This window comes from Xenopus laevis, chromosome 1L, assembly GCF_017654675.1.
Source record: "Xenopus laevis strain J_2021 chromosome 1L, Xenopus_laevis_v10.1, whole genome shotgun sequence".
Lineage (NCBI taxonomy): Eukaryota > Metazoa > Chordata > Amphibia > Anura > Pipidae > Xenopus > Xenopus laevis.
Genome location: NC_054371.1, coordinates 113,819,774 through 113,836,569, shown reverse-complemented (window position 1 = coordinate 113,836,569; position 16,796 = coordinate 113,819,774).

The following is a 16,796-nucleotide window of genomic DNA, read 5'->3' as shown; positions in this document are numbered from 1 at the left end:
TCAGAATCTGCACCTGAATTAGTGAGCTGCCAGACTGAAACACCACAGACATTAACCTTTAAACTTATATTTTGGAAAAATGGTAAAAAATTAAAAAACAGAAAGTCATTGAAAAGAAATCTTTATTTCTGGTGATTAATTTGAAAACAACTGAACTTAAAAAGTGTATTGAAGGTGAACAACCCCCATCACTGTACTACAGCCCAAAAAGTCACATGAGCCCAACCCCCTGAGCATAGGACACCTACGCCACCCTGCAGTCACGTCACACTTAACCCCTCTAAACAGTCACAGAACAGCATCTGAGCCCACGCCAAACCCTCAGTCACGCCACAGCAGTCCAACCATAATACCCCAACAGTCATGCTCACATCACAAAACACACAGCAGCTATAAAGTGATGGGAAAGATTTCTAGGTTTGCCCCCAGCCTCCACCGATCTGCGGCTCACCCCACACAGTACCTTCATCAATCCTATCCTTTCCTGTGCCAGTAGACAGTGCCAGAACTATTGCAGCAAGTCAGCACCCGAAGTTGCCTACAAGAGTATACAGTCCATAAGGAGCGCTGCACTGCCAGTCACGTTACCAAACCAGAAGAGACTAAGGGTGTGCTTGGGGTTAGCATTTTGGTGGGGGTGGATTGACTCATTGATTTACTGCTTAAACTAAGTTAACCAACAGATCAAAATAAACAATGCTTAAAAAAAAAAATGATTGCGCCCTAGGCAAGTGCCTACCCCTTGTTTCAGCCCTGAGCTGGATTATAGGTTGTGTCAACCAGGGAAAATTGTCAGGGGGAAAGGTCATTCACATAACCTTCCAGGCCCAAATCACATTGCCTATTGTGTTAGCTTAAATGACTAATGGGGTAATTGGTCAGAACAGACTTTAGCTAAGGCTGTGAAAGTGTGCTCATTGGTTCCTGACAGTTGAAATATATTTAATCAAGTATTACCATTCTGCACTAATAATTCCCATACATAGGATGCTTTCTTCAATGCCTGGCAGGAATAATCAACTCAAACACATTGACCTACAATATGTGCTTCTATGTTATTATTATCATTGGCCTCACCTGAGTAGTACAGGTCAAAAAGTTGCATCCCTTAAAGCCAAACTGCATTTTTCACCTTGGACCTTATTGCAAATAACATAGCTTGGGCCTATGACTATGAAGATTTTCCTTCATCCAGGTCATGGAACCCTGGAAAGGGTGGTTGTGTTTGTTGAACGTGCACAGATTGCCCAACACATTAAGAGTAAGGAGCGACAAATAAGCAAATTCACCACGTTACTGTCATGAAGCAGCAGTTGGAAAAGGACTGAAGAACTAACCTGGAGGCAGAAAGATGAGACACCAAAGAACACCAAAGACACGTGGGTTAGGAACCTATCAGATAGGGTACTAACTCAGCTGGAAAAGGACGTGCTAGCCAAGGGGTTAAACTATGCAGTGACACCACAACACATCCCAGTAGTTGAACTCATCACAGCCACAGAATCTGCTATCAAAAATAATCACTTGAACAAGGAAGAAGCAGAACAGCTCCGGCTAAAAGTGTCAGCTGCTTTGGCAAGTGCCAGAACACCTCCCTCTATCCTTAGTACACAAGAGAGGAGAGCGCTCAGTTCTCTGAGTAAGGACACGAACATCACTATCCTGCCAGCAGATAAAGGGAGATGCACAGTTGTGCTCAACACAACTGACTACGACTGCAAGATAACCACTCTACTCAGTGATAGCAATACATATGAACCCTTAAGGAAAGACCCAACCAGCGGTTACAAGAAAAAGGTAATAGGTTGCCTACAACAACTTGAAAAGGAGAAAACCATTGATCGAGTTTTATACCACCACCTGTACCCCAGAGAAGCCACATCATGTTTATACGGACTCCCCAAGATACACAAAGAAGGAGCCCCACTAAGACCCATTGTCAGCAGCATAAATTCAGTGACATACAACATTGCAAAATTCTTGGCTAACATCTTAGCCCCATTGGTAGGCAATACAGTGCATCATATCCAGAATGCCAAAGAGTTTGTAACCAAGATTCACGTCGTTACACTAGAGGCAGAAGAAACAATGGTATCATATGATGTCACATGTATACCTACGACAGAAGCAATTGAGACTGTAAGAAATCGACTGCAACAAGATGACACCCTCAGCAGCAGAACGAAGCCCAGTCCCAACCAAGTATGTTTGTTGCTAGATTTGTGTCTTAACACCACATACTTTTTTATAGACAGAAACATGGCTGTGCAATGGGTTCTCCAGTCTCTACTATTGTAGCAAACCTGTACATGGAGGAAGTGGAAAGGAGGGCCTTACTTACTTTCCAGGGAACTACACCGAGTCACTGGTTCAGGTATGTGGATGACACGGGTTAAAATCAGATCCAATGAAGTGGCGGCCTTTACAGAACACTCAGTGGACAATAACATCAAGTTCACAAAGGAAGATGTCCACGAGAACAAACTTGCCTTTTTGGACTGTTTGATTTGTATCCAAGAGGGGGGTAACTTGAAGATGGAAATATACAGGAAACCCACTCATACGGATCAATATCTGTTGTTTGATTCCCACCATCCGCTGGAAGACAAACTGGGTGTCATTAGAACTCTGCACCACAGGGCGGAATGTGTGGCAACTGATACAGAGTCCAAAGAAAAAGAGCGAAAACATCTTACAGGAGCTTTGAAGTGTGTGGCTACCCAGAATGGGCCTTTGTCAAAACAGCAGCAACCAAGCCCAACAGGAACACCAATAGAAATAACCGCCCGGAGACACATAGTACACAAAACATAGTCATCCCATATGTAGCTGGAGTGTCTGAGAAACTCAGGAGGATTTTTAACAAACACCACGTCCCTGTGTTTTTCAAACCTAGCAACACACTGAGACAAAAACTGGTACACCCAAAGGATCCAACACCAAAAGAAAACAAAGCAATGTGGTATACGGAGTCCAGTGTAGCGAGGAGTGCACAGATCTATACATTGGGGAGACAAAACAACTGCTCACCAAGCGAATGGCTCAGCACAGGAGGGCGAACTCTACAGGGCAAAACTCAGCTGTCTTTCTACACTTAAAAGACAAGGGACACTCCTTTGAAGATAGCAAGGTCGAAATCTTGGATAAAGAAGACCGCTGGTTTGAACGAGGCGTTAAAGAGGCGATTCATGTCAAGGTGGAGAGACCATCTCTGAACAGAGGCGGGGGCCTTCGATACCACCTGTCTGCTACATACAATGCTGTTCTAACATCTGTACCCCGGCGGTTTCAGAACACTTCACATATCCATTCATGCAACTCTCACAAGTAACACCTGTATCTAGGAGTTGCATGACACATTGGATAATCCTATCACAGTAACTACACAGAATCTACACCTCTGTGAATTTCTTCAGATGTCACCTCTTTGAAGAGTTACAATGTGCCACTGTGATTGGATTAGTGGATTAGTGGAAGAGTTTATATGACGAGAACTTCCCACACCAGTCATTTGAACTGAAGAAGCTGCTCGGATGAGTAGTGAAACGTCTTCATTGATTACTCAGCAAGTCCAGTTGTAGATTTACCTATACTAGATATAGCTTGGGCCTGATTTTTTTGTACGTGCCTTCACATTGTATTTTTTATGACTATCTCTGTTCATCTCTGCAATCTGCATCCTTGTTTTGCACCATACTAAGATATAATATTTTGTTAAAACTTCAATCAAATTTCTTTTTAAAAAGAGACCAATAGATGGCATTGCAATCATGGTTTTATTAAATGACTTGGGAACTGGGATATTCTAGTCATATGTACAATGTTGCCTTGTTTGGTATGATAAGATTTAGGGGCACATTTACTTAGCTCGAGTGAAGGATTAGAAGGAAAAAAACTTCTTTATCTCTAAGCACATATTTGCACTAGCACTTTTTTCAGTAAATGCATAGCACTTTATATTTTTATTAATAATGCCAGACTTTTTCAGTAGACTTCAGATTTGGCCAAATCCAAGAGCCTGACTGAGTCAAACTAGATCATGCGATCAAGGGGATTCAATTTTTTTTATTTCTCCTTGTGGTTCCTAAGTTACAGGCAGTTGAATCCCTCTGTAAAGGTTCAGAGTCCAGCCAAATCCTGAAAATAGGGACTCGTGCATCCCTACAATAGGATAAGTCCAAAACAAATTTGAGTTCCAAAGTCAATTGTGTTCACAATCCATCTACTAACAAACCATAATAAACCTAAAAAGTGAGATAATTCATGGATGTTTTTTTTTCCATGTGCCATGTGCTGCAGTAAAGCCTGCAAATATGGAATAAAAAGGAAAGAATTTATGTCAAATATAACAAAAGAAACATTGTGGGGCCGATTCATCAAGGGTCGAATATCGAGGGTTAATTAACCCTCGATATTCGACTAGGAATTGAAATCCTTCGACTTCGAATATCGAAGTCGAAGGATTTAGCGCAAATGCTACGATCGTACGATCGAAGGATTATTCCTTCGATCGAACGATTAAATCCTGCGAATCGAACGATTCGAAGGATTTTAATCCAACGATCGAAGGAATATCCTTCGATCAAAAAAACTTAGGCAAGCCTATGGGGACCTTCCCCATAGGCTAACATTGACTTCGGTAGCTTTTATCTGCCGAACTAGGGGGTCGAAGTTTTTTTTAAAGAGACAGTACTTCGACTATCGAATGGTCGAATAGTCGAACGATTTTTAGTTCGAATCCTTCGATTCGAAGTCGTAGTCGAAGGTCGAAGTAGCCCATTCGATGGTCGAAGTAGCCCAAAAAACACTTCGAAATTCGAAGTTTTTTTACTTCGAATCCTTCACTCGAGCTTAATGAATCGGCCCCTTAGTATCAAACAATGTATAAAGTGCACTACACAAAATGTTATCTATTGTTTAGAGTGTCCATGTAAACTACAATACATTGGGAAAACAAATAGACCCTTGCGGGACAGAATATGAGAACACATAAGAAATATTGAAAAAGGCTTGGACCAGCATAGTGTGTCAAAGCATTTTAAGGTAGCACATGATAAAAATCCAAAATGCCTAAAATTTTGGGGAATCGGACAAATTAAGAAAAACTGGAGAGGAGGGGATTTAGTAAATAAAACATTGCAAGTTGAAAGTAAATGGATATATAACATGGAAACAGCAGTGCCTTAAAGGGTTAAATATAGATATGAATTTGAGAGCATTCTTGTAAACCACGATAATTCAAGGAAATATAATATAGTTGGCAAAAATTGATTTCGTTTCCTGAAAAAAATGTTTTGGAAAAAAACATTTTTGAAAATTTTGTTGGAAATGTATTGGTAAATATAGTCACATAATTGTATATGTAAAATGAGTTTTAAGTTATTCTAATTTATTGACGTGGCTTTTGAAGTCCAAAATAATTATGAACATAATGAAGAAGCCTGTGCTTGTTTCCAAGACAACGAGTGGTAAGCTGGGAATTGTAGTCATAGCGGAGAAGTTGCCATGGAAACAAAAAAAATGCGAGATTGGACAGAGTGACATTAAGCAGGAAGATGTGCGCAGCAACACTGAGCCTCTGAAGAAGACGCTGATGAAACGCGTAAGGCTGGTGACGTCACTGGAGGGCGCCCTGATCAGAGGACACGAGGAAACCGTTGTAGACTGGTTTTATACGCTACAGACACTAGAGACTGTGCGGACTCCATAAGGGGATGGTTCCTAACCAGGACGGAGCATAGTTATTTATTTTATATGAGATGCCATGTGAGTGCATTTTTAAATTATTTTTTAAAATAAAAAGGTTTTACACTATTCGCTGCCGCATATCTTTTAACAACTGCACAAGGAGGAGAGTGAAGTAGATGTCGGAAAGTCCCTTTATATGCCACAAAATGACTTGTTATGTTTGTGAGTACCCACCTTGAAACCTGTTAAGGAGAGTTTAAAAAGCCTTTCTCCATCTATTATAATCAAGGTGATGGCAAGACTTACAAGGGTTCACATTTAGCTGTGATATAGCTAAGCCCTACTTCTGAGCACAAAGTGGTGTTATTCGAAACAATATTGCCCTATATTTTGTTTGTTGGTCCTGTGCCTATGGCGCTGGCTCTTTTTTTCTAGATACTGTTTCGGGCTTGAGGGGATACAAGTGCGAGCTGGATAAGGATTGTGAACACAATTGACTTTGGGACTCAAATTTGTTTTGGACTTATTCGATTACATATCCCAGAGACCCTGGGGAATTGGTAATATGTTCACTTTTAGACAAACAAAGAAATATGATATTGAAAGCATTTTTAAAGGGGAAGATATCCCAATTGAAGATAACAGTAATTTGACTGATATAGAAATGTTTGATTGCTTTAATGAATCAGAATATATTATGTCAAAGGAATTAAGGGCATGGTGGGATAGACTGACCCTGGATAAATATATAGAAAACAAAATTACACCTAGAGGGCTAAGACTTTTAAAAGAACCCACATTTGAAAAAACGACATCGAATTTATGACAGAATGGAATGGAGTTTTGGAAAATTGTACCACAAAATTAATGCAACTTATTATAAAACAAAGAACAAAGGAGTTAGATGGGTACAACCGAGATATTAATATATTACATGAAAAAAATGCAACCATTTGCAGAGTTAGAAGAATTCACTAAGAATGAACAGCTACTGGTAGATAGGACAGAGCCACTTGAAAATAAAATAGTAGAAACGAAACAACATAAATTTAGAAGAGATATTGGAGATTATAAAATGGGACACATTAGAAAATGGGGAAACAGCACTAATAATAATTATTAGAAAAATACATTGAATCATGAAATACATAGAGCAACTCAATCCACGTATAGAAAGGGTGAAAATCACTATAAAAAAGGGGAATATACGAATAAAAATATAACATTTCACAGCAGAAAAAAAGAGCACAGAATTGAGGAAACAAAAAGGGATGAGCCTTTTTAGGAGTCAGAAACAAGGATACAGAGAAAAAAAAACAAAAAAGGAAACAAGTAACTCACTACCATACAAAATGAGAAACACATATGGGAAACTATCACAATCCGTTTATACCAATACAGATAAGTTCACCAATAAAAAAATACACCACAAACGAAATAAGAGAGAGAAAGTGGATAGGGAGATAAAAATAACGTCAAGGGGAAAAAAAGGAGGAAAAAAGCATAAACCACCTATCACTCAGCCACAAGCAGGAAATGGTATATTTAATTTATGCAAAAAACAATTGACAGAAGATGAAGTGCAAGTTCTGACCAAAGGTCTAACTTTTGCCCCCACAAATAAACCTAATAAATTTGAGATATACATTGATGTAGAAAAATGTATACGAAAAATATGTTAAAAAAGTTTTTTTTCTAAAGATGACCAAATAATAAAAAACTTCACAAAAAGGTTCCAGTTGAAAAAGAATCTGATAGATAGTATATACATACTAATCTAAAAAATCCATCAGAATTTATTAACACTATAGAGAAAGGAAACCATATACAGTTGTATGAAGAAATTATAAAAAGAGATCTTAGCCAATTACAGGAAAGATGGGAACACAATAACAAATATAAAAATAGGCCAAATTTAACTAAGAAAGAAAAAGAGGCATTAAGCATATTGACGAGAGATGAACAAATAGAATTAAGCCAGCAGATAAGGGAGGAGGAATATTATTGATGGATAAAACAGGTTATTTAGATATGTGTCAAAACCTGTTGAGAGACACACATACATATAAAGTTCTAAAAAATGACCCCACACGAATATTTAATTCAAAATTTTTACAATTGATTGATAATGCTAAAGATGAAGGCATCCTAAATGAAAATGAGTATAAATTTATTAAAATAAAGAATCCTATCATCCCTGTCTTCTATTTACGCCCTAAAATACACAAAGATATAAATAATCCACCTGGGAGACCCATTGTCTCAGGTATAGGGTCAATTACAAGCAACTTGTCACAATATGTCGATCGATTATTACAAAATTATATAACCACACTTCCTACCTATTTAAAAGACTCCACTCAATTAATAAAAATAATACAAGAAATAGAATGGAGGCAAGATTATATTATACGAACTGTAGATGTGAAGTCTTTATACACATCGATAAGACACAATTAGGGAATAAAATCTACGGCATATTTTTTGTAAAAAGACATAGAAATGACCATGGAACAAAAATAATTTATTTTAAAATCTATAGAATTCATTTTGGAACATATTTTTTTGGAAATGTATTGGTAAATATATTCACATAATTATATACCGGTATGTAAAATTATTTTTAAGCTATTCAAATTTATTGACGTCCCTTTTGAAGTCCAGAATAATTATGAACATAATGAAGAAGCCTACATATATATATATATATATATATATATATATATATATATATATATATATATATATATTCTCTTTTGTATTTGTGGTTTCTTAAATATGTGCTATGGGGATTTTGCAAATGCTAGGACCTAGTAGATGTGATCTGTGTGCTCGTTTCCAAGACAACGAGTGGTAAGCTGGGAATTGTAGTCATAGTGGAGACGTTGCCATGGAAACAAAAAACCGCGAGATTGGAGAAAGTGACATAAAGCAGGAAGATGTGCGCAGCAACACGGAGCCTCTGAGGAAGTCGCTGACGAAATGCGTAAGGCTGGTGACGTCACTGGAGGGCCCCCTGATCAGAGGACACAAGGAAACCGCTGCAGACTGGTTTTATACGCTACAGACACCAGAGACTGTGCGGACTCCATAAGGGGATGGTTCCTAACATAGTTATGTATTTTATATGAGATGCCATGTGAGTGCATTTTTTAATTATTTTTTAAAATAAAAAGGTTTTACACTATTTGCTGCCGCATTTCTTTTAACAGCTGCACAAGGAGGAGAAGAGTGATATAGATGTCGGAAAGTCCCTTTATATGCCACGAAATTACTTCATGTTTGGAGAGTTATGTTAAGGAGAGTTTAAGGAGAGTTTAAAAAGCCTTTCTCCATCTATTATAATAAAGGTGATGGCAAAACTTACTGTTGGTCCTGTGCCTATGGCACTGGCTCTTTTTTTCTGGATCCCTAAAATACGGACAAGCCCAGAAGAGGAATCTGAAAACTGTGGCAAATGTCAAAAGGGAATGCTGTTAGATGTCATAGACTGGTGCTTTCTTCTGGCTCTGTGTGGAGCTATTTGGGCCTTTGTTTATGTGAAATGCCAGGGACTGTCTTGTATCTCAGTCTAGACATAAATGGGGCTTACATTATTCCATATATATTAATATAATGAAAAGGGTTATTACATCCCTGGTGAAGATTATTTAGAAGAGTCGAAACATTGGTCACTTTTTGATCCTTGTGCCACTTGTGTGTTTGTCTCCGTGCTATCAACTTCACAGCGGGGAGGACCTCCACCATTAGTGCAGTAAATGATTTAATAATGGGTGTGCAGTATAAAACATATTGGATAACTTAGATGCAAAAGATAAATGAAAAGATAAGGAACCTGAGACAATTTTCTAATCCCTCACAGAAGTTAGATGGAAAAGTTTGCTTTGTTGAATTACATGCAAATCTTGTTTAAATATGCACCAAACAAAGCTGCTTCTCTATACAAACATTTTCTTTTGTGTCGAATGTTTGCTTTAGCTGAATGTTTTCTCTTTGTGGGAAGGACTACAAGTAGATTTTAGCAACCAAAGGGCTCTTAACAGAATATTACTAAATATATAGTTCAGTGCTGTCCAAGTTCTGTGGTACCGAGGGCCAAAATTTTACTGGCCTATGTGGAGGAGGGCCGATAATGGAAGTCAGTGTTGACCACTCCCCCTTTTAAACCACACCCACTGTAAACCACACCCATATTACCACAAGAACTTTTAAGATCTAACGGTGGCAGCACACCAAAAAACCAAATGGTTGGTGCTCACTGCAGAGAAATCCCTCATGTCATGTTAAAAACATACTCTTAAATCAATATGCCTCATCCTCCCCTGTGGATAATACAACAATACCCCAACACATGATTAAACACCTTAGGGGCACTTAACAACAATTTCCAAATTGTCAGATCACTATATGCTAATAACCCCAAGAACAAACCCCTAACAGGCTTACATTCCACATGTAGCATAGGGCAAGCAGAGAATGGCACACACAAACAGCACTGGGCAAGCAGAGAATGGCACACACAAGCAGCACTGAGTAAACCGAGAATGGAGCACCCCAGCAGCACTGGGCAAGCAGAGAATGGCACACACAAGCAGCACTGAGTAAGCAGAGAATGGCACACACAAGCAGCACTGGGCAAGCAGAGAATGGCACACACAAGCAGCACTGGGCAAGCAGAGAATGGCACACACAAGCAACACTGGGCAAGCAGAGAATGGCACACACAGGGAGGCAGGGCAGGGCCAAGGTATTTTTGCACCCTAGACAAGGGCTTCAATCAGTGCCCCCCACCCAGTCCTGCATTACCATTTCCCACCTTACCAGTCATATAGCCCCCTGTACCTGTGCCAGCACCTATCATATTGCCTCCATTTGTACTTATGCCATTTGTACTTATACCTGTGCCAGCTTAAGCCAAATCATCCATCATATTTTTACCCCAAATCTGTACCTATGCCAGCGGCAACCAAAAGAATCCATCATATTGCCCCAATTTGTATCTGTTCCAGCAGTAGCCCCATGTACCTGAGCCAGCAGCAGCCTATCCCTTATATTGCCCCCAATCTGTACCTGTGCCAGCATCAGCCAAAAAATATACACTATGGCTTCCATATATGTACTTGTGCCAGCATCAGCCAAATATCCATCATATCATCTGTTTACCTGTGCAAGTAGCAGCCAAGATATTGCCCACAAATATGTACCTGTGCCAGCAGCTGCCAAAAGGGGGGCCACAGAAGAGTTGGACAGCCCTGATATAGTTAATCTCAAAGTTAAATACAGGTATGGGACTGTTTGGGACCTGGGGTTTTCCAGGTAAAGGGTTTTACTGTAATTTGGATCACCATACCTTAAAGATACTAAAAAATCATTTAAACATAAAAGGGTTTTTTACTAAACCTAGATTTTTTTTTGTTTTTTTTTTGTGAAAAACAAACTTTAATTTTTCAAGATGCAAAAAGTCAGAATCTGAAAATCCACCATCTCCACCCTGTCAAGGTCATGTTTAAGTCAATGGGAGACTTCCCTTTTAAAATTTGAAGATATCGTGATCTGACAATCTGACAAATTTGGGGTTTTCGGACAATAACCTGAAAAAACTGAGATATTCGGACATGGAATCTGAAACATTTGTACGATTTGGATTTTCACTTGACTTTATAGAGTTTTTTCCCAACCCAACTTTTTTGCGTTATTGATGTGTACAATAAAATTGTGAATGTTTGGACAAACTTGGTTTAATAAAAATATGAGATAAATTTGAGTTTTAATAAATAACCCCCAAAATAAACCCAATAGGATTGCTTTGCCTCCAGGATTAAGGATTAGTATTAAGGATCTCTTGGTTGATATCAAGTACAGTGTACTGTTTTAATATTACAGAGAATGTAAAAATGTAAATTATTTGATCAAAATGGTCTCTGTGAGAGATGGCCTTCCCATAATTCAGAGCTTTCTCGATAACTGGAAAGATTTCTGGATAGTGGATCCAATACCTAAGATTTATGTACCAGGTAAAGGTGTTGCACTGTGTTAGCCGGTCAAAAAGTTATAGGGTAAAACTTCTGTTACAACATATAACTTGCAGCTTAAGGTCCTCAGGAAAATAGACACTGCAGATATATGAGAGGCCAAAAAACATAATTCCAGATTCACCTTCAATTTAGCTTATTTGTAATCACAATTGAGCTATTCTGAAAGCTTGCTGTGATTATCATCTTAGTTAGCCACTTTTACATCACTTTTGTTATGTTTCATAGAAAAGTTTTACCCTCTAACTTTTAAGAGATATGCAAAATGGTAGGAAGGAATCACCATTCACCAAAAGGCATCAAGGTAAAACTACTGATCCACCACAAAATGTCATAGAAATTCAGACCAGTCTTTACTGTGTAGTTGCTCATATGTAACCCTATTGAAGGTTATGCCATGGCTAGCATGTCATTATCCAGAGAAGTGCAGAAACTGAGGTGGAGAGCTTAAGACCTTGAACACATACCTTTGCGGTACCAGGTGCTGTACTGAAGGTCCCACGCCTGTTACAGGGCCAAATTATCCAATCAGAGCAGATATCAGCAGCACACCGTGGATATGAACGTTTGTTCATATCCACGGTGTGCTGCTGATATCTGCTCTGATTATCCAGAGAAGTGGCATGTCAAATGATCATGTGGCCCCACAGGAAGGAAACCACAATTTGCTTAAATCTTGCAAGATTTCGCGGTTTCGCGTTTCGCGAATTTATTCGCTGGCGGCGAATCGCGCAAATTCGCCGCGAATTCGCGCCTGGCGAATAAATTCGCCCATCACTACTAGTTTGTCGAATGCAGGATTGACTGTACAAAAGTGTATGATGAAGTGATAATAATAATATAAGGTATTATGTAAAATACATTAAACTAGCCACTAGTTGATGGCTGATCTCACCTTGAAGAAAGTAAAAATTACTGGGGGTGCCTATTTTTCAGACACCTCAAGTGATTACAATTGCTAACCTTGGACCCTAGGCTGGTGTCTTTTTATGCTATTATATATACCTGCCAGTGCCAAAAATGCCATGTTTAGTCATTTCTCAGTGGCCCCTTTTGGCTGTATGGAACCCACTTGCATGCACTGGGTCAAATTTAGATTTTTACTATACTGTGCATGCTTGCAGTCCCATCCATCCAAAAAGCACCATTAGGAAATGAAAATGGACGCCAGTGCATTTTTCTGCAAAGGTGATTTCCAGCCTGGGATTGGTAATTTGGGGGGCAGTCAGTCTAGAACTGTTTTCCCCGACCAGTAGCTTGCAACATGTTCCTCACCAACTCCTTGGATGTTGCTCCCAGTCGCCTCAAAGCAGGTGCTTATTTTTGAATTCTTGGCTTGGAGAAACGTTTTGGTTGTATAAAAACCAGGTTTACTGCCAAACAGAGCCTATTGTAGGCTGCCAGTCGGCGTAGGGGATATCAATTAGCCAATCACAGCCCTTATTTGGCACCCCAGGAACTGTTTACATGCTTGTGTTGCTCCTCAACTCTTTACTTTTGAATGTGGCTCATAGGTAAAAAAGGTGGGTACTTCTACTAAAGCCCAACCAAAGCATAATGGACATCCTGCAAAAATATTGTCATTGAAGTTCATTTTAACTCAGTGCAGCCTACCTATATCTATGCTTCATTGGTTAACTTGCCACTCATGGACATATCTCTGCCCCAGGTAATACAATATATACAAATACACCTAGCGGTGCAATGCCTAATCCCAGACAACAAATTATATAAGATTATAGGGTGAGCCTGAATAATATCTGTACATAAAAAATGTACAACCTGTTTTTAGTATGATATCTGTAAAGGTTCTTGACCTGCAAATTTTGATCAATTGGTGTCAGGTATTATAAGAAGCACAGTGTGCTGGTAATTTAGGGTCAGCTTTTAGATAGAACACAAAATTATGGTGATTACAGTGTTTTTGCATGTCTGTAAGCTTTATGGAGGTTAAATTGGACTCATCTTAATGTTAGGAACAAGGGTAACTTGAAGATAAAGCAGCTATATTAAAGGGATCCTGTCATCAGAAAACATGTTTTTTTCAAAACACATCAGTTAATAGTGCTACTCCAGCAGAATTCTGCACTGAAATCCATTTCTCAAAAGAGCAAACAGATTTTTTTATATCCAATTTTGAAATCTGACATGGGGCTAGACATTTTGTCAATTTCCCAGCTGCCCCTGGTCATGTGACTTGTGCCTGCACTGTAGGAGAGAAATGCTTTCTGGCAGGCTGTTGTTTTTCCTTCACAATGTAACTGAATGTGTCTCAGTGGGACATGGGTTTTTACTATTGAGTGTTGTTCTTAGATCTACCAGGCAGCTGTTATCTTGTATTAGGGAGCTGTTATCTGGTTACCTTCCCATTGTTCTTTTGTTTGGCTGCTGGGGGGAAAGGGAGGCGGTGATATCATTCTAACTTGCAGTACAGCAGTTAAGAGTGATTGAAGTTTATCAGAGCACATGTATTTGCATGTGCGCGAATGCATTTCTTGGCAATTTGTGCATGCGCAAAAGGAGTAAAAAACACCGCTTTTCTTGCGGATACGCACAAGAGTGCCACCTTGCGCATGCGCACTTGGGCTGAGCCGGCTTGCCTTGGGTGCCTGTGCAGCTTGGCATGGCCCTGCACAGGTGAAAAATAATATTTAGTTTACAACTGGGATCCCCAGCCCTTTATTTACCAATGAGCCACATTTAAATGTAAATAAAAGTTGGAGAGCCACACAATCATGCAAAAAAGTTCCTGAGGGTGCCAGTTACGGACTGTGATTGACTATTGGTAGCACCTATGTGGACCAGCAGCCAACACAAGGCTCAATTTGGCAGTACACATAGTATTTATGCAACCAAAGCTTGCCTTTAAGCCAGGAATGTAAACATAAGCACTTGCTTTGAGCCCACTGGGAGCAACATCCAAGGGGTTTGTAAGCAACATGGTGCTCACAAGATACTGGTTGGGGACCAATGATTTAACATCATCAAAAAGAGACCAACCGAAAGGAAACCTATAGTATTCACCAGGACAAGTATAAGAACAAAAATATCTGGGTTGCATCTTGTATGGCAATCTTAACACGTGTCTTAGGTCTGTCTCCACGTGGTTCATAGCTAGCATGGTAATTAGTATTGTATTTGTATAAGGTGATGTCTGAACTTGTTGTAATTATTAGGAAAATCCTTGTGCAGTGTAAACAGCTGTACATACTGGTGACTAAGGATTTCATGATACTTATAATTAGGCTGGATATTTGCTCAATGATTGTGTACCCAGGCCCGGATTTGTGGAAAGGCCACCTAGGCCCGGGCCTAGGGTGGCAGGATTTTAGGGGGGCGGCATGCTGCCCAACCACACCCACATTGGTTCAAAAACACTGGGGACGCGAAGAAGATACAATAATTTCCTGTGCCAATCCACATTGCTCAGGTCCAGATTATGAAAATTTGCATGAATAAAGGGGGGGGGGCACGGGTGACGAATGGCAGTGGGCCTAGGGGCACCCACTATGTAAATCCAGCCCTGTGTGTACCTGGATTTAGGAAGTATGCATTAGATTCAATGCTGGGATTAGTGATTTTATTTAATCCTTGGGATGATGGCGAATGATGTCGGGGGGGGGGTGGGTGCAAGCTGTAATTACTAATTATGTTACTGGTTTACAGAAAAGAATTTAATAGACACACAAGTAACAGGAACTACATGTGGTTTTTAAGAGGCATAGTAAATTATTTCTTACCAAAAAAATACATTAAATATTATTGCACACTATTTTCAAGTACAATTGAACACAAGTGCATTCATGCAAATTTGTCTGCAGTAGTTTACATGTAACACCCCACTCATGTTAAAGGACAGTAAAGGTAAAGTAAAATTAAATTATTTTTAAGTAATGGAAATATGATGCACTGTTGCTCTGCACTGGTACAATTGGTGTGTTTGCTTCAGAAACTCTTCAATAGTTTACATAAACAAGCTGCTATGTAGCCATGGGGTCAGCCATTCAAAGCTAAAAATGAGAAAAGGCATAGAATACACACAGTTTTACTAGTGCAGGGCAACAGGACATTATATTGTCATTGCTTTAAAACGCTTTTATTTTTAGATGTTACTTTTCCTTTAAAAATGCATTCCTTGCAGCTGCTGCCCGGGATTGACTGTGCCAGCGGGACAATGGGAAAACACCCAGTGGGCCCCAATGGCCCAGACCAGGTCCATAGCTGCTCTCTGACCTTCCCCCCATTGATCGCAGTCGAATGATGAAATAAGTAGGTATGGCAAGGAGGAAGGACGAATGGGAGTTGCGGCTAGAGTTGCCACCCGGCCGGTATTTTACCGGCCTAGCCAGTAAAACACCTGCCAAGGCCGGGCCGGTATTGCAAATTTACCGGCAATGAAATTGCCGGTAATTTGAAATACCCTTTAAAAAAAGCCCCTGGCCTGCCCCCAATTCGAAAAGAACTTACCTTTTTTCCAGCGCTGTGCGATGTTGCTCCGCCCCTTTTGTGGCATGCCATGTAGCTCCGCCCCTTTAAGCTTTCCCCCCCGCGTAGCTCAACCCCTTTTAGCATCATGGACCGCCCCCTTTTGGTGCCCGCCCACCACTGGCCGGTAAATATTTTTTAATAAAGGTGGGAACCCTAGTTGCAGCTAGGGAAGGGAGGGGGGGCTTGGGGGTGGCAGGGAGTCCGTGGGGGTGTGTCGGCCCCTAATGTGGCAGCTCTGTTGGCCCTGGACCCCACCAGTCTGATGGTACCACTGCCTTCCTGTTCCAGTCGAACACTGCTGTTCCAATTGATGCCGGGGAAGCCAGGAGCTTCTGCCAACTCCAGACCAGGTGGTAGCTCCAGGGTTGCCTCAGTGCCCTGTATCAGTAGGTGCATCACACTTGCACACTGGAAATGACAAAACAGAACTTGGAGAACTTTCAGTGCAATCATGTCTTATTTAAGTTGAATTGCATTAACTGTGCTGCATTGCCTGCAATTGCATCAGACACATCACCCCCTGCCAAGTACAACAGCACTGGGATTCTGTTGGAAAAACTCTGCACTATGGGAAAAACATGGCGATAG